The 19,795-nt window shown below is 47.2% G+C and overlaps 1 pseudogene; it reads right to left on the bottom strand.

The window, feature by feature from the left end:
• Positions 1–4,332: 4,332 nt before the first annotated feature.
• Positions 4,333–11,573, bottom strand: LOC123170566 (CCA tRNA nucleotidyltransferase, mitochondrial-like; annotated as a pseudogene).
• Between the last annotated feature and the right edge of the window lie 8,222 nt (positions 11,574–19,795).

Raw genomic sequence — 19,795 nt, 5'->3', positions numbered from 1 at the left:
AACCGCGTCGGTATTTCCCCAAAGAGGAGGGATGATGCATCACAACTACGGTAAGTATTTCCCTCAGTTATGAGACTAAGGTTATCGAACTAGTAGGAGAACTAAGCAACACTATGTAAACGGTACCTGCACACAAAGAACAAATACTTGCAGCCCGACACGTAAGAGGGGTTGTCAATCCCTCTAGGGTAAGTGATTGCCAAATAGATACATGTAGATGCAAATAAAATAACGGCAAATAAAATTTAGCGAGGTATTTTTGAGTTTTTGATAATATAGACCCGGGGGCCGTAGATTCATTAGTGGATTCTCTCGAGAAATAGTACACGGTGGGTAAACAAATTATTGTTGGGCAATTGATAGAAAAGCGAATAGTTATGACGATATCCAAGACAATGATCATGTATATAAGCATCACGTCCAAGATTAGTAGACCAAAACGATTTTGCATTACTACTATTACTCCACACATCGACCACTATCCATCATGCATCTAGTGTATTAAGTTCAAGGAGAAACGGAGTAATGCAATAAAAACGATGACATGATGTAGACAAGATCTATTCATGTAGGAATAGGCCGTCATTTTATCCTTAAATCGCAACAATAAATGCGTGCCTCGCTACCCCTTCTGTCACTGGGTGAGGACACCGCAAGATCGAACCCATCACAAAGCACACTTCCCATTGCAAGATAAATCGATCAAGTTGGCCAAACAAAACCAAAGTATCAAAGAAGATATACGAGGCTATAATAATCAAGTATGGATATTAATGCAAAATAAATCGGATCATAAATTCACAATTCATCGGATCCCAACAAACACACCACAAAAAGTCATTACTCAAATAGATCTCCAAGAGCACATTGTATTGAAGAACAAAGAGAGAAGAAGCCATCTAGCTATTGCCTACGGGCCGGTAGGTCTGAGGTGAACTACTCACGCATCATCGGAGCAGCACCAATGAGGATGATGAACCCCTCCGTGATCGTGTTCCCCTCCGGCGGGTGCCAAAAAAGGGCTCTAGATTGGATCTCGTGGTTTTGGAACTTACGGCGGCTGGAATAATTTTTCACCGACTCCCCTACGGTTTCTAGAACATTTGGGTATTTATAGAGCTGAGAGGCAGTGGAGGAGACCCCCGTGGGCCCCACAACCCATCAGGGAGCGCTAGGGGCCTCTAGCGCGCCCTGGTGTCTTGTGGGCCCCACCGGCCTCCCCCCAGGAGCTTCCTTGGCTCCCAAGTTGTCTTCTCGTCCAAAAGAAATCTCCAAAAAGTTTTCCTGCGTTTGGACTCCTTTTATTAGGGATATTCTACGGAGTAAAAAAAGCAAAAAATAGCAATTAGCATTGGGCACTAGGTCAATAGGTTCATCCCAAAAAAAGATATAAAGTTTCTATAAAATGAATATAAAACATCCAAGATTGATAATATAACAGCATGGAACAAGCAAAAATTATAGATACGTTGGAGACGTATCAGAGGCTTACCCCGGCCTCTGCATCCGAAAGATGCATGCGGCCATATTATTAAAAAGTTTGAATAAAAACATAGTCTTAGATCCATTACAGCTCGTAAACGAAGCAAAAAGTGAACTAAAAACTCATTGCCACAACCGGCAGGATAATAGGACAAGATCACTAAACGCCTATCCTATTATGAGACCGCCATCCAAACCGGTTGAAAATAACCCGTGCTACCATCTCCCACTAGTTGCACCCAGTAACCAAAGACTCCCTAGAGTCCGTAGGAGTGAGTAAGTACCACATACGGATCCATGCGTAACTCTGAAGATAACCTGCAAGCAAGTTAAATTATGTTGTTTGTTAAAGATCATATCGTTCCTGCAGTTCCATATAGCCCAAATAAACACACATATTCCAATCCGAATATGAGCCGCGGTAATATGGTCTACTCCAGCTAGCCATGTCCCAAATAATGCTTCAATGCTACCTGGAGGACTAATGTTAAAGGCTATATGTATCGTTCGCTAAAGTAATTCCGCGAGAGGGCAATTTATGAAGAGGTGTTGTATTGTTTTGTCATGATCATAAGAACAACATCGTGCACCACCTACCCAACGTCGCTTTAGTAAATTATCTTTGGTAAATATTACTTGCTTGTGGACAAACCGCATGAAAATTTTGATACGCAAGATAACATTAACTTTCCAAATATGTATTGACCTTGGGATTGGTTCAGAATTAATTAGATCCATATACATAGATTTGACCGTAAACACTCCGCTTCCAGTTAACTTCCAGTGGAAGGAATCAGGTTGGTCGGATAGTTGAATCTTCATCAACCTCCGCACCAAGTGTAGCCAGGAATTCCAACGATGTCCAACTAAAGACCTCCTAAAATGAATATTTAAGTGCACCACATGTAATACTGCAGCCACGTAATCCTCCTTACGTTGTACAATATTATACAAGGTGGGGTCCTGTAGAGCTAGAGGTGTCTCCCCTAATCACGCATCCTCCCAAAATCTTGTTGTCATCCCATTGCCAACAAAGAATTTGGCCCTACAAAAGAACATATCTTTCGTCCTCATAAGCCCTTTCCAGAATGGTGAATCATTAGGTCTTGCGGTAACTTGGGCCAGAGATTTAGATTGTAACTACTTGTTTTGTAATATCTGTGCCCATATACCATTACTCTCTACTGGTAACCTATATAACCATTTACTCATTAGGTATTTATTTTTAATCTCCAGGTTCTCAATTCCGAGACCCCCCACCTCCCGGGTCCTTGGGTCGGCAAATGATATCCCATCTTGCCAGGCGATATTTTGTCTTAACATCATCTGACTGCTAGAAAATCGAGATCGATAAAAATCTAGTCTCTTCCGTACCCCTTTAGGTACTTCGAAGAACGATAATAGGAACATAGGCATACTAGTTAGTACTAAATTAATGAGCACCAAACGACCTCCATAAGACATAAGCTTACCCTTTCAGTAGCTTAGTTTTTTTTCAAATCAATTTTTGATGCATTTCCATTCTTTATTACTAAGTTTACGATGATGGATCGGGATGCCTAGATAACTGAAAGGCAAAGATCCCAATTAACATCCGAACAATTGTCTATATGCATCTTTCTCCTCTTTGTCCCCACCAAAACAGAACAATTCACTCTTGTGAAAATTAATTTTTAGTCCGGACAATTGTTCAAAGAGACTCAACACCAGTTTCATATTCTGAGCCTTTGCAAGATCATGCTCCATGAAAAGAATAGTGTCGTCGGCATATTGTAAGATGGATACTCCCCCACCGACCGGATGGGGATGAGTCGACAACTTGGCCGTTCTCCTTGGCCCGACCTATAAGAACAGCCAGCATATCAGCGAATCCACTTGACTTTATCATATGCCTTCTCGAAATCCACTTGCAAGATGGATTCTCTCCTAACCCGAAGAATACTTCCGAGGTGTTGTTTCTGTAAGTACCGTACTAGCTTACAAAAGCATACACCTGTTTTACCTGCGGATATTTGTGCTGGAAGGTTTGGTTTTCGGGCTGGTTTTTGCTGTCAGACCCAGTTTTTCTATCTCAGCCTGTTACCGCAACACCGGCCCGACCCCTGTATAGTTTTGCCCTTTTTGAATTTTCAGCGTGGTTTTCCCTTTTCATTCAAGGGTCACTGTTTTGATAAGGCAGAGAGAAGAACACGGGCTCGACCGGCGGAGGAGACCAGGTGAAAAGCAAAACATAACATAGGAAAAGGGAAAAGAAAAACATGAAGAAAACGGGAAGAAAAGAGAATAGAAGAACGTAATAGATTACGACTGAAAACAGATAGAAAAAGACTAAAAATCAGAAACTAATACAAAACGCGTAAAAAGTTCTAAAAGTGGTTCATATTGGTCCATAGAGAGCGCAATTAGCGAAGACTTGTATCACCGAGTCGCAATTGGTTCATATTGGTTCAGAACTCGATTCTTATTAGCTAAAAAGTTCTAAGATCTTGCGATTGGACCGGACCACTAAAGAAAACCATTGATACAAGGCTATCTTTCATCTCACAGCAAGTGAAAGGTTTTGTGTCTTGTACATAATGCAGTCTTCTGGCATGTAGCGCACACCTTGGAGCGGGCATTACAATTTCTTTTTTTGAGAAACTTATGGTTTTTCAATTGTCGTACCCTGTCTCCCTGGTTGTATAGTAGACAGAGGAGCAGCAATTACAAATATCTAGGCAGAATGCATTCTGCAATAGCTTGAAATATAAACTGAACGATAAACTAAACGTCCAATGCGAGCCAAGAGGTATCCAACTATCCACAACAGCGCTTGACTTGACATAACTAGCACAGGCAGGCAGTTCACCATCAGATGTTGGATTATAGTTTCTGGCGTTTTGATTGCGATCCTGTCAACCAATCGACGCAGTCATCCCTGCTTCCTTCAGGATGCGCAAGCTGCCACTTGAACACACGCTTTTCCATTCTCCGATCAGTGGACTTTCTGACTTCTGCAGAATTCGCATTATGATGTTGCCATTAACCAACGGCTCCAACTTCCACACCTCACTGAGACCTAGATCAGTTATGGAACGCTCAACTCTCATGTACTGCTCTTTCCTCCGATGCAGCTTATCCTGCTGCTGGCTGAGTGTGCCGCCAGCACTTTCAGCTTCTGGATGAAAGATAATGGATATAGCAAGTGCCACCCGCCATAAGTCCTTTATTTCATTAAGTACGACTTCTGCATAAACACGCTTCCATGTGTCCATTGGTATATCATGATATACAGCTTCCACCTCCTCCCTGACAGCTCGCGAAGCGACATTCGATTCAAAGAGGAGCACTAGATCAGCAAATTTTCCGCTGGCAACATGCACGTCGAGAACCGATTTAGCAACACATGCTGGCAGCTTTAATGATTCCTGAATAATATAGCTAGTGACAGCAATCTTCTTAGATTTTTATTCAAGTAGAACATCTTTCGGAGGGGAAAAAAGGGTGCACTGTAGAGGTAAAGCTTTTCCTCTTCATCCAGCAGCATGGGATGAGAATCACCGCTGTGCAGAGAAATCACAAAGTTCCAAGCTGATTCTATGTGTGAAACACAACACCGATCACAATTGTCAAAAATTGGAGGGTTGCAATATTTGGGGAATGCAAATGCAATAAAAAATAGCCCCAGATCACGAATGTAAGACATTGCATCAGCTGGGTGTTGGCCTGACATCATAAGATCAATCTCCTTCCCAACACGTTCTTTGCTGATCTTGCAAGCAAGTTCCAACTTCACCTTTTCGTCCGAAGCAGCTTCTTTCAACCTATCGGATAATGTAAAGTTGAATCTAACGGCAAATCGAATTGCGCGAAGAACTCTTAGTGGGTCATCCAAGAAGGTAGCTTTGGCATCTAGAGGAGTATCAATAAGGCCCTTGATGAGATCGCCAATACCTCTTTCAGTAAAATCTTCCAAAATGTTGTCGTTGATATTGAAGAATAAACTATTAATTGTTAGGTCCCTGCGGTGGGCATCTTCTTCAGGAGTGGCATCCTCCATGGTAGGAATGCAGCTGCTTTCTGCATATTTTTCAGACCTCAAGTTAACAAAATCAATTTCTCTGTCGAACACGTACCTCTTAGCAGTTTCCAAGTGCGTGGATTTATCCGGATTGCTGCACAAAAAAGGTAATAACTCAAGTTAAAGAATCACTACTAGGGAAAACCTTATATACAGAAATTTAGCAACAACGCGGGTCAAAAAAGGGCGCTAGTGCTAGATAGCAGTAGCGATTGAGAAAAAACCGCGCTACAGATACAGTCGTAGCAGTAGCACGTGTAGTGATAAAAGCGCTACTACTAATATTCCCATTGGTAGAACGATAGGCTACGCATAGCAGTAACGGGCTTGGAGGAAGCGCGCTACCGCTAGGGCATAAGTAGTAGCGCGTTTCCTACGAAGAGCGCTACTGCTAATGGAAATAAAATAAAATGAAAAACAAATAGAAAAGTAAATAAAAATGAAAGAAATAGAAAAAGGAGAAATAAAAAAAATAAAATGTAAAGCAAAATAAATGAAAAAGCGAAGAAACGAACAAAGGCATAGCAGTAGCGTGTGTTCGTAAGAGGCGCTATAACTAACGTAGCTGCAGCGTGTTTCCTAGACCCCCGCTATAGAAACAGAAAAGGAAATTAAAAAATGGAAGAAAATTACATAGCTATAGCAGTAGCGCGTTGTGTAAAAAACGCTATAGCTACCTTAGCTATAGCACGTTTTGCGAAACGCGCTACCGCTAATTTTGACTTAACCAGAAAACCGTTACCCCCCCGGCCACCACTTCTCTCCCAAATCCCTCGACCCACCCCGCCACCGTCTCCCCGATTCGCCGTCGCCCCACTGCGCCGCCGTCTCCTGCCGACGTCGACGCCCCCGGAGCCACCAGAGCAGTGCGCCGTGGACGCCACCGGAGCCGCCCCCAACGCCACGGAGCCGCGCGGCCTCATCAATGCCATCGAAGCCGCCGTCGACGCCATCGGATCCTCCCTCGCCACAACTGCCTCCCTCGCCGTCACCGGAGACGCCCCTGCCTCCCTCGCCACCACTGCCTCCCTCGCCACCACCGGAGCCATCCTCTGTAAGCCCCCACCCCTCCTCTCTCTCTCATGCATAGGTTAGCTAGTTTAATTAGGTTAATTATCTAGGTTAGGGCAAAAATTTAGTTAGGGCTTTGACAGAGAAGTAGTTAGGTTAACTAGTTTAATTAGGTTAATTATCTAGGTTAGTGCAAAAATTTAGTTAGGGCTTTGATAGAGAACTAGTCAGGTTAACTAGTTTAATTAGGTTAATTATCTAGGTTAATTAGTGCAAAAATTTATTTAGGGCTTTGACAAAGAACTAGCTGCGTTAACTAGTTTAATTAGGTTAATTATCTAGGTAAACTAGATTAACTAACTAGGTTAAATAGGTAGGTTAATTAGGTTCGTTGGATTAACAAGCTAGGTTAAGTAGGTTGGCTAGGTTAGAGCAAAATTTTATTTTAGAGCATTAGGTCAGAAGGGTTAGAGAAATGGAGTTCCTTTGCAATTTAATTGGGTTCTGTCTTAGGCAGAGAAGGGTTAGAGAAAATAATGTGTGTGTGTGTGAGAGAGAGAGGAATAGCTAGATCAACATAATTTGGGTTCTGTCCTAGGCAGAGAAGTGTTTAGTGAGGTCATTTTGCAAAGGTTTTTGATTTTTGAAAAGACCACTATTTTTCAAGGAAAAGAATTTAGGCAAGTTTTATTTTAAAGATGATCCCTTCCTAGACTTTTATTGTTGATTATATCTCTTTGAAGTTATCATGTTATATCTTTTCATTGAAGTGGTTCAATTGTGCCCAAGTGGCTTTGTTGTTTCCAGGGAATGAAGCCGAGTGGCCTATGTTTTGCCGGAATGTTGATTCATTTCCGTTCCGGCAAATTTCAGGTTCTCGATTTGTCCACTTTTTAGCAAAATTCATGCCGAAATTTTCCGTGAATTTCGGCATGACTTGTGCTACAAACTAGGACATATCGAGTGCCCGGGATTTGCCGCACCGGGAAGGAGTCAACGTTCCTGCAAAACAATAGGCCTTTTTATGTCATTATTCATTTTATTAGGTCTAGAATTAATTGACTTGATTTAATCGTAGGAAACATGGCTAGCAACGATGAAGGACAGGGTTCTGGTGATTGCGACGACGTCTACCGGGCGGCAGACGAATTTTTGAGCCTTGCCGACGATCAACCGATGTTGTTGCTGGGCCCACCGGTGGCATCGGGAACTGAGACCGACATGCAGACCGGTGCTGAGACTGAGACCGAGACCGGCGCTGAGACTCAGACCAGCATCGAGACCGGCGCTGAGACTGAGACCGGCGCTGCCTCGGGGAGCGAGAACCGAAAGCAAAGAGGCAACAGCTTCCTAACAAACTCAGGACTACTAGACTGGTGGTCACGGAGGTGGACGGCGGCAATTTTGAGCCAAACGCGCCCGAGGAAGCGCGCGCGTGCTACGGCAATCAAATAGGCTGCATCGTACGGACAACCGCCACCATCAACAATGAGAAACTACAGAAGATAGATAATATGAGGCCCTCCCTCCTAAAGAAGTTTCACCAGATATTCTTGTTCCTGGGCCGGAATGAAAAGGATTATGAAGATCCAGATAAGGACCCGGCAATGAAGAAGATAAACAAACACGGCATGACCAAGTTTTGCGACAGTGGTAGCTGCCGCAAAACAGGTGGTTGTAGATATGTCTGCTTCTTGGTTCCGACCGTTTTAAATTGGACCAGGCAAAATCCAGAAAAAAATGCACAGGACTTTCCCCTTGCTGACTTCTTGGGGAGCATCTCGACTAGCGTTGCACCAGCACCTGCTCCCACACTGGCTCCCGCACCTGCTCGCGCACCGGCTCCCGCACCTGCTCCCGCACCTGCTCTGGCACCGGCTCCGGCACCGGACGTGCTCGGCGGTGCTTCGTCTTTGGCTGAGCTCGACGCCCTCACGGTATCTGTCACAACGGCCCCCTTCAATAAATGTATAATCTCCCGTTTTCGTTGCCTTTCGGATGTCTCACGTCGCAGACTTTTCTTTGTAGACCGACAAAACCCCATGCACCATATTGTCCACCATCGGCGACCAGAAGGTGGATGTGGGGAAGGCGACGATAATGGAGCCGAAGGAACCATTGTTCCACAGCAGGCCGCCGCGGGGTCTCGTCGTCATCCCCCACTAGTATCAGAGGAGGTGGTGATTGTTGCAATGGGTGGGTCCTGTTGTGGCCAAAGAGTCTGCTTCATCTGGAGGCGGCCGGGAGCACACCCACGAGCACGCAGCCTCAGCAAGGTATGAACATCAACACCCCACCTACCCAATTAGCGTCGGGTGTCGGGTTGGGTGATAGCGGATGGGGTAAGGAAGAGGCTCCGTTAGTCGCTGATGACGTCGCCATGGATGAGGATGAGGATGACGATGGCACTCAACAGTATGTCTATACTGGCGCCTACTCAGGGTTTGAGCGTCATGAGTCGGTGCCTGAATTGCTGTCTCCGGAGGCTGAACGTATTATGGACGACCTTCCGGTAGTAAAGAAGTCTAGGAAGAGAGTTAGGAAAGGCAAAATAGTTGATTCTATGATCCAGCCGCCTCAGCAGCCTCGGCTTCAAGACCGTATAGATATCCCCGGTGCGGATAAATGGCATATCCCCGGTCAACCAATCCTACCTACAAGATCGCTAGGGGCCAGATTCGGCGATCTAAGGAGACTTCATGACGATGTGCTACGGATAGAGAAAGGCCTCATCGCCTCGAAAGATCCAGGGTACCCACTCTACGTTGTTAACGTTCCGCGGCAATTGTCGTACGTCGACTTCTTCCCCGCGAATAAGTTCTTCCTTCGATTCGATTACATATTCGACATGTCTCACGTGAAGAAGCTGGATTTTACGTTTGTCCGCCTTTGTGCCTTGCACATGAACTACATCATCGGGGTCGAGCAGATACCTCATATCTGTGTCGTTGACCCGTACTACATGCACGAGGGCTTCTTGGGAGTCTGCGCAAAGCACCGTGAATACGCGAGGGAATACATCGTCAGTTTCATGCTCTCCAATAAGGACAAGGAGGCGATTCTCTTGCCTTATCATCCCCTGTAAGTCATCCGCGCGGATATCCTTCCTTCGATTTCAATCATTCATTTGCACGGTGGAGGCTAATTAATTTGAGGTGTTCTTATTTTGCGCAGCGGCGGGCGCGCCGTCCTCATCATCCTCTACCCCCGATACTCCCACGCTCTTTACTTGGACTCGTCGAAGAACATTCACAAAAAGGATTACACCCACATCAAGGATGTTCTCGACAGTCTATGTTTTACTACCAAGCACGGGGTGGAGGGGTCAAGGACAAGAAGAGAAGGGGCGGCAGGCTCGCCTTCGGCCATAAGACCGACTTCTGCTGCATCCAGCAAACGAGTGATTCTCTTAATGATGGATTCTATGTCCTACACCACATGCTGGAGTACAGACGGGATCACCAGAACCTTCGCATGTCACCTACATCCGGCGATGCCCATATTCTGCAATGGGCAAAGAACGTAGGAGATATCGAGGATCATCGACTTCGAGCTGAGTTCTATCACATCCAGCGCAAACTTGCCCAAATCATCATGAAGGAGGTCGTCGGAAAAACAGGGATGTTCTACGAAGAAGGACAAATGTCGCGGGAAGACGTCCGAACACGCGTAGCCGCTCATCGTCTCAACCTGAAGCCTTTCCCTAAGCTCGGGGACTATCTCCCTGACTTGGATGGATGGAACTACATGTTGGAGTGATTGTCGATATATGACAATGTGTCCGTTTAGTCCATACTTTCTGCATGACGAAACTTTGAGTTATGCACGACGAAACTTTATTTGTGATGTTATTAAACCGTCCTCCTCGACTAGCGACGATCACTCTAGTTAGGGCATTTTGGGTACGATCAACTTTGTTATTTATGCTTATGATATGTTGCTTCTATTTTTGCCAAGTCTGTCTCTTTCTGTTGCTCAACTATATATGTTGCATATCATCGACTCATGTGACGATGCAGGTGCATAGATCATCGATGGCGAAGAAGTGCTACGCCAGGAGTATATATACGACGAGTGGCCGGAGTGTCAGGCCCAGGTGTACCGGTTTCCGGTTTCCGAGCGACAGGCAGTAGTTAGTTTAGGTTCATGTACTGCATAGTTCCGCTCCCACTCAAAGTGACAGCTCTTCTCGCGTATATCATTGTTTAGATGGATGACGATGTAGTTGCAAGTAATCGAGACTTGTATCGCTATTTTCGAGATGATGACGAGAGATCACTTTGTGTTGGATGATGATTATGATGATGACATGATTTGATGAGACTAGTTGTATGTATATGCTATGATTACATTTGTATGTGTATGATATGCTAAAGATTATTATACAAAGCTTATTCAAATACAAAACAAATATGCAGAAAAAAACCTAATAAAACTAGCAGTAGCGAGTGGAACAAAGTTAGCAGTACCGCTGCCTTACCAGTAGCGCTTCCTGCCAAAAAACACTGCAGCTATTAGCAGCAGCGCTCTTCACCAAAGCGCGCTGCAGCTATCCATGTATAGAAGTAGCGTGGGACGACAGGCGCTACTGCTACACGTTAGCTGTAGCGCCTTATCAGTAGCGCGACGTCCCACGCTACTGATAGGCAAAATACCCGCGCTACTGCTAGGGTTTTCCCTAGTAGTGAATAGCCATTGCATCTAAAAAACATGTGTCAAAGTGGCATAACAGTCAACATAAAGCGAGGAGAATAGCATACCACGGGATAACTTTGGTTCCTCGTTTCTTGTCCCCTTCCCCTATGAGCTTTAGGTAGGCATCGACTTTCTCGGAGAAATCCTGGCCCGTGATATTATCAAGGGCAGTGTCAATGTCAGTAGGTTGTTTCCCTAGTAGCTTGTCTCGGACCCAGCCACCTGCGACGCGAAGCGTGGTGCCAAGGCGGTAGTGACGGACGACATGAAGAAGCCGTAGGAAGATCTTCTCCTCTTCCTCTGACACCTCCAATTTGAGTATCATTGCCTCCGGGAACTGCTGCAGCAAACCTCTCACAAAATCGAGATGGGCGTAATCGATGGATGGGATGGAGACAAAGGCGCGCTATCTATTCGCCAGTCGAATTTCTGCAGGCAAACCCTAACCCTAGATAGGTCCCGTCACCACCGGCGTTTGATTGGGGAACGAAAGGGAAATCCTCGTAACCTCGATGGGTGCACGGACAAAACCCTACCACACCAGGGGTTAGAGCATCTCCAACCGCGCCCCCAATAGGCCCTCCCCAGGCGTTTCTTCCACGCCGGCGCCGAAAAAACGTCCTAGTCGCGCCCCCAGGACGCCGAATTCCGCCGGCTCGGCCCATTTTTATGCCCGGCGATCGCAGGCTGAACCCGACGCACTGGGGGCGCTCGGGGGCTCCGGCGCAAAGGAAAAGCGCACATGGGGCCACATGCCAGGCGAAAAGTCAAGCCACCCGTCCAGATTCGCCTCCCCCCATGCTCGGCCGCCATCCTGCCGATCCCGGCGCCGTCCACCGCCCACCACAGCAAGATAGATCATTCCCCGCCGGAAAAAAGAAGAGGTTTCACCGAGGCAGCCTCTCCACCGCCGTCCGGGCAACTTTTCAGGCGTTCCGGTCGCGCAGGGCCTGTACACCGGCAGGCTTGCGCCCACCTCGCCCGCAAGGTGTTCGATGATTTTCCCGGCCCGGCGATGGACTCCGAAGATGAGGAGGTGCTCGCGGCGTTACTGGAGGAAGCCAAAGCGGACGTCCAGGAGCAGGAGCGTCTAATGGTGCTCGCCGCCCTCGCCGGCCTACTCGCGAGCAGTTAAAAGCCGCGGCGAGGTGGCTTGGCGCCTGGGCGGGTGAAAGCGAAGAACCGACATCGTCTGGAAGGCTACTGCATGCTCTACTCGGACTACTTCGCCGATGCTCCATTGCACGGTGAGAAAACATTTCGGCGCCATTATCGGATGAGCCGAAAGCTTTTCCTCAAGATTGTGAATTCCATCCGGGAGTTCGACAGCTACTTGAAGTGCAAGATGGATTGCACCGGCACACTTGGATTCACCTCTATCCAGAAGTGCACGACAACTATGAGGATGCTTGCATATGGAGCTCCCGGTGATTCAGTCGACGACTATGGGCGCATGGCCGAGTCCACCACCATTGAGTGTTTCAACAAGTTATGTAGGACAGTGGTGGCAGTGTTTGGACTGCAATACTTGCGAACACCCAATGCAGAAGACACTGCTCGGATCCTAGCATAGAATGCAGCAAGAGGATTTCCTGGGATGCTTGGAAGCATCGACTGCATGCATCGGAAATGGAAGATCTGTCCGTTTGCTTGGCAGGGATTGTACAAAGGCGCCAAAGGCGGTTGTAGTGTGGTACTTGAGGAAGTGGCCACACTGGATCTCTGGATTTGGCACTCTTTCTTTGGGATGCCAGGAACTCACAATGACATCAACGTCCTGCAGTGATCCCCTATCTTTGCCAAGCTTGTTGAAGGTCATTCTCCTCGCGTGAACTTCAAGGTCAATGGGCGGTAGTACAACAAGGGGTACTATCTAGCTGATGGCATCTATCCGAGATGGTCGACATTTGTGAAGACTATCTCAAACCCTGTGCCAGGAGGCAAGAACGCCTTCTTTGCGCAGGTTCAGGAGGCTTGCAGGAAGGATGTCGAGCAGGAATTTGGTGTGCTCCAATCTCGATTTGTTGTTGTCCCGTACCCTGCTCAGACCTGGTCGAAAGATCAAATGTGGGAGATCATGACTTGCTGTGTCATCTTGCACAACATGATCATTGAGAGCGAGCAGGAAGAGCCAGTGTTTGACACTGAACCATATTACAGGCAGGGTCGTCTTGCCCAAGTTGATCACCAACTACCGGCATCCTGGACTGACTACCTCAATATGCGTCAGGAGATCCGAGACCCATAGGTGCATCAAGAACTGTAACACGATCTGGTGGAGCACCTATGGAGGCTCAAGGGCGAGGCCGGGGCGACGCGGGGAATGACGTGTGATGAAACTTGAGTTTTTATTTGTTAAACTATATAATTTGTATTAAACTATTTGTTGAACTATTTGATTTATGTGATGAAACACGCCGAAACAAACCGAACCATGCCGAACTATGTGACGACCTAATTGATTTCTATTTGTATACGAAAATTCACGCCGAAACACGCCGAACCGCGCCGAATATAGGCCGATTCACGCAGATATCGGGCCATTTTTGGACACAATTGGGCCGAATAATGGGCCAAAATCGGTGCCTGGGGGCGATGGCTGGGTGCCCAACCGCCCCCAGCGCCGAGTATGCCGCCGGCTCACCCCTAGGCCACTCTTTTTCGGCGCCCTGGGGGGCCGAACGGTTGGAGATGCTCTTAGGGTCTGTCTTGGGGATCTCCGCCGCCACCGAATGCGAAGTAGGGTCGGAGGTGGAGCGCGCGTCATGTACTGTCCAGTTACGGGTAGCTTCTGGTTTGTTTCTGCTTCTGTTTCTTTTCTATTACGAATGCCTCAAACCCGTCTCAAACGCCTGGGCGGACGACCCTATCATGAAAATGCGACCCAGACGAGTGCGTTAAACGGGCCTCTAATACATACGCAGACCATCACCCCTCATATCCGGCCCAAATATGGGGAGGATATGGGCGCGCCAGGGCATGTCCCCCATGTCGAACCCTGCACACGCTGGCCCACCAATTGATGATGATATGGACCTAGGGTAGGGTCATAGGCCTGACCTATACGCCCTACCCAAGGTCACTACCCTGGAAACAAAGAAGCTCAAGAGACAACAAGGAGTGCCCAATGAAGGCGTCGAGTGCAATCCACTCGACCAATCAATCACTTGGGTACCCCTCCTTCCTGATGTCACACAACCAGTTAATCACTCGACCATACAAGAAACCACTCGACCTACTGAGGACCAGGAGTCACTCATAACTTCAACGGCCAGACGTTCACTCCGTAGTCTTTAAGCTCATTAAAAGCACTTTATGGCTGGCGTTATCAGTAACGCCGCATCTTTATGTACATTGAACTCTTGGTAACGGGGGATGGCCGGGGTCCTAGCGCACTCTATATAAGCCACCCCCTCCTCTGGCACAAGGGTTTGCACCCCCTGTAACACACACTCTCATGATCCAGTCGACCGCCTCAGGGCACCGAGACGTAGAGCTTTTACCTCCTTCGAGGGGGCCTGAACTCGTAAACACTTGCGTACAATCTCACTGTAGCTAGGACCTTGCCTCCTCATTCGTACCCCCTATACTTACTGTCAGACTTAGAACCACGACAGTTGGCGCCCACCGTGGGGCAAAGCGTCTTAGCAACTTCCGGCGAGGTTCCATTTTATCCGATCTTCATCAGCATGGTTTCCGGCGGCGGTTTGGTCATGGGCTGCGAGTTCCGACTCGGCGCGCTCACTTTCGTCGCCGACGACTCCGCCTGGCTCCAGGAGGCCCCCCTCGATGTCGAGGCCCTCCCGGCTCGTGGCTCGTCACACTTCCGCGCGAGTTCCTGCGGCGTCCTCCTTCGGCAGCCGTCTTCCCCGTACCAGTCGGTCAGCGCGTCATCATCTCACTCTGCTGGACGCCGCCGCAAGCGATCTGGGCGTTCGCGGCGCCAGCGGTGGGTGAGACACGCGGTGGCTCGTCACACTTCCGCGCGAGTTCCTGCGGCGTCCTCCTTCAGCAGCCGTTTTCCCCGTACCAGTCGGTCATCGCGTCATCATCTCACTCTGCTGGACGCCGCCGCAAGCGGTCTAGGCGTTCGCGGCTCCAGCGGTGGGTGAGACACGCGGTGGCTCGTCAGGTGTTCACCCCCCAAGTCGCGGCGATCGAGCCCGACATATTGCCCTGCGGATCGGTCGACGTGTCGACTGATTTCGCAGAAACCTTTTCCGAGAGCAGGAGTTGTGACCCCGCGGCGGAGGTCCTCATGGTCGACTCCCATCGCGGTCCGCCTGGTGTAAGTGCATCTAGTGCCACCCCTAGTTGATTTTGGAGTACTGAAGACAAACCTGGTTCAGGGACTAATGTGTTTGTGAGAATTGCAGGATAACACAGCTAGTAGTCCCTCAGTGATTCGGTTTACCTACCGGAGATGACCCCTAAAAATGTTTGAAGACATTGAAGACAATGGTGGTATGTGAAGATATTCACATTGAAGACTATGACGTGAGAAGACATCACATGAAGACTTTGGAGCGCGAAGACATAGTTGTTTCGTCATTTCATTTTCTTCTTTGTTGAGTCATAGGAACCACCGCACTGTTAAGTAGGGTCCAAGTGAACGAAGTCAGAGTGACCGATGTGATGCTCAACCAAATCCTATGTCTTCGAGCGAAGACAATGAGAGCAAATCTTATCCAAAGCTAGATGAGTCAGCTTTACTTGTAGCCCAAGTCAAGCTGCCGCGTGTGTTTGAAATCTGACCGTTGGAACACGTGTCAGTTCCTTAGTGACCCAGGGTCATTTTGGACAAATCAGGTCGGGTTGCCCAGTGGCTATAAAGAGCCCACCCCCTACACCATAAATTGGTGGCTGCTCAGAGTTAGTACACGGCTTTTGTCGTTTGAGAGCAACCCACCTCCGAAGCATTTGAGAGAGAGACATTCTTGCGAGGACAAAGCCCAAAACACCGAGAGCCCAAAGAGTGTTTGGCATCACTGAAGTTTTTCTGTCTGCGTGACCTGAAGACTTGTTACACTTGAGGACTGTGTATCCTCCAGCCGGTTAGGCATCGCGTTCTGAGCATCCAAGAGTCATTGTGGATTGCCGGTGAACGAAGTCTATGAAGGTTTGGAAGTCTACCTTGAAGGCTTACCTGAGTGATTGGGCGGGGACTAAGTGTCCTTAGCTCAAGGGGAATAAGGTGAAGACGTGGTCTTTTGAGTTGAATCTCAGCCTCCCCAACCAGACGTACAGTTGTCACATCAACTGGAACTGGTCGAACAAATCATTGTCCTCCCCAAGCTACTGGTTCTATCTCTCACTCTTCCTCACTTAGAGTTTGTCTTCGTGAAGTCATTGTATGCTTACACTATCTGTTTGACTTCACTGTGTGACTACTTGTTCTGATTGGCTTCATACTATCTTCCATCCTGATCCTTACTACATAGCTGCTATTAGTCCTCGTGCTTTCACTTCATACTTGCTTGACTATGGCTTGTCTAGTGTAGTCTATCTTCCGCTGCATGTTTATAGGTTCATTTCTACTATTTGTCTTTGAAACTTCCATGTTTTGAAGACTTTCATAAAAATCGCCTATTCACCCCCCTCTAGTCGATAACTAGCACTTTCAATTGGTATCAGAGCAAGGTAATCCCTTGTTCTGTGTGATTCGGTTTAACCACCTGGAGTTTTAGCTATGTTGACTGCAGGGATAATCAAAGTTTCCGCTGCGTGCCCTGTCTTCGATGACACTGAATATCCCTACTGGAAGAATAAGATGCGCATGCATCTTGAAGCCATTGATGTCAATCTGTGGTATGTCGTCAAGAACGGCGTTCCCAAGACTGGTGAAGGTGTCACCCCTGCTGATATCAAGAAGTTCATTCAACTGGATTCCACTGCTAAGAACATCATCTGTGGTCATCTGACCAAAGGTCAGTATGGCCGTGTGAGTGCTCTGGAAACAGCGAAGCTAGTCTGGGACTGGCTCTCCAAGGTCAATGAAGGCGTCTCAACACAAAGAGATCAAAGGATCAGTGTTCTCCGCAACCTGTTCAATCGCTTCAAGAGAAATGACAATGAGAATGTTCAGCTCACGTTTGATCGCCTCGCTGACATCACAAATGAGCTTCGTGCTCTCGGCGCCACTGAGATCACTAAGCATGAAATCGTCAAGACGCTTCTGAGATCACTTGACAGCTCGTTCGACACCCTAGCCCTGATGATTCAAGAATGCCCTGACTTCAAGACACTCGATCCGTCTGACATACTTGAGAGGCTCAACACACATGAGTTCCAGCTATCTGAGAAAAGAGATATCTATGGTCCCAACTATGGCCGAACTCGCGCTTTGAAGGCAAAGGTTGTTTCCTCATCTGAAGAAGAATCTGATAGCAGTTCTGGTGATCCTGAAGACTTTGGAAAGGAGCTTGCTATGCTTGTGAAGAAGTTCCAGAAGTTCACTAGGAAGAAAGGCTTCAGGAAGTCATCACGATCCAGCTCAAGAAATGATGAAGCTTCCACCCATGACCACAAGAAGAGAACATGTCACAAGTGCAAGAAACCTGGTCACTACATCTCTGAGTGTCCACAGTGGGACAATGAGAAGAAAAAGAAGAAGAGCAAGGAATATGATTCTGATGACAAGAAGAAGAAGAAATACTCAAAATCTTCTTCCAAGTCCTCTTCCAAGTCTTCATCACACAAGAAGAGTTCATCTGGCAAGGCTCGTGCTTTTGTTGGCAAGGAGATGGATTCAGAGGAGGAGTCTGCTTCTGAGGAGGCAGAGATGGAGTCTGAAGAGGAATCCGACTCTGGTGTTGCAAGTCTGGCTTTAGCTACAGCATACGTCGCCAAGTCCATCTTCAACACTGAAGACATGGCTCCATTACCAACGCTGGTAACAAGGACAAGGATGACTCTGATCCCACCTACTGCTTCATGGCACGCGGTGCCAAGGTAAACTCACGCGATGCTTACTTTCAAACATCAAGTGAAGATGACTCTGATTGTGAATCCAAACCCAACAACAAAACACTTGCTAAAATTGCCACTGAACAACAGAAAGCTATGGAACATATTCAAAAACTGTTAGACAAAAGCGATGACCTGTTGGACGCTGAAATGACTCGATCTCAGTCCTTAATTGAAGACATAAAAAAACTTCATGTTAAGTATGAGGAACTTGAAAGTCGTCATGAAACGCTCTCAACAACTCATGAAAAGCTTTCCTATGATTATCTTCAAAGGAAGCAAGAACTTGAGAAATTGAGGGCAGTTCATGAAGATCTTCAAAAAGAAAACGAGTCACTTCGCGCTCAACAGATCAGTCCCGCTCAGGAAGGATTTGAACCACCATGTCTAAAATGCCTTGAGCGTGATAACGCTACTTCTGTTGCTGAATGCTCTACTGCTGCTGCTGTTGCAATATCTTCGACTGCTGATCTGGTAACTAACCCCTCTGCGGAGGATACCACTGCTGTTGCTGATGAGAATGCTAGGTTGAAGACATTGCTTGAGACTGGGATGTACAAAAGTCTCAAGGGGCATCATACACTATGTGATGTCCTTAAAAAGCAGATTCTGAACTGAAACCCTAGGAAAGCGGGCGGTGTTGGGTTCGAGAGGAAAATGAATGTTGATGGTTCTTACTGGAAGCCTGAGCAGTACCCCAAAACCAGATGGGTTGCTGCAAAGGGACCTTCAGTAGATCCATCCACTTTATCTGGCTTCAATTGCGCTAATCCAATTATCATTGATGAATCCTTTGATGCAAACTATAAACTGTTTAAGAATCAGATTGGTGAAGTGTTTGCCAGGTATATTGGTACTAACTTCAGGAATGGACCACCTATGAAGAAGATCTGGGTGCCTAAACAGTGTCTTGAGAATCTTCCTGTGAATGTCTTCATGACACCACCAGGAAGAAGACAAACCCCAGACCTAAGGCTTCATATGGCCCAAAGGCTTCATACAGACACAAGACTTATTCGAGTCACCCTAACGCCAATGTTTTGTAGGAAAATCATACTCAGATGTATGAATATGAGTGTGTTTCTTAAAACCGCTATGTTCAGAAAACTAGGAATTTTTCTGCTTATTCATATGAGTACTATTCACCACCTGCAAGGCTATTTGCTAGGGCTTCAAAGCCGAAGTTCTCAGATGTTGTGTTGGAAATATGCTCTAGGCCCACTCTAATGCATCATCATAATGAGCTCAAAGTGACTAAGTAGTTAGTCACGGGATCATGCATTACGGTACGAGTAAAGTGACTTGCTGGCAACGAGATTGAACGAGGTATTGGGGTACCGACGATCGAATCTCGGGCAAGTATCGTACCGATTGACAAAGGGAATTGTATACGGGATTGCTTGAATCCTCGACATCGTGGTTCATCCGATGAGATCATCGTGGAACATGTGGGAGCCAACATGGGTATCCAGATCCCGCTGTTGGTTATTGGCCAGAGAGCTGTCTCGGTCATGTCTACATGATTCCCGAACCCGTAGGGTCTACACACTTAAGGTTCGATGACGCTAGGGTTATAAGGAA

Source organism: Triticum aestivum, chromosome 7D (genome assembly GCF_018294505.1).
Source record: "Triticum aestivum cultivar Chinese Spring chromosome 7D, IWGSC CS RefSeq v2.1, whole genome shotgun sequence".
Classification (NCBI taxonomy): domain Eukaryota; kingdom Viridiplantae; phylum Streptophyta; class Magnoliopsida; order Poales; family Poaceae; genus Triticum; species Triticum aestivum.
Note: the sequence above shows the minus strand (reverse complement) of the source record. Positions and strands in the feature narration are given on the sequence as shown.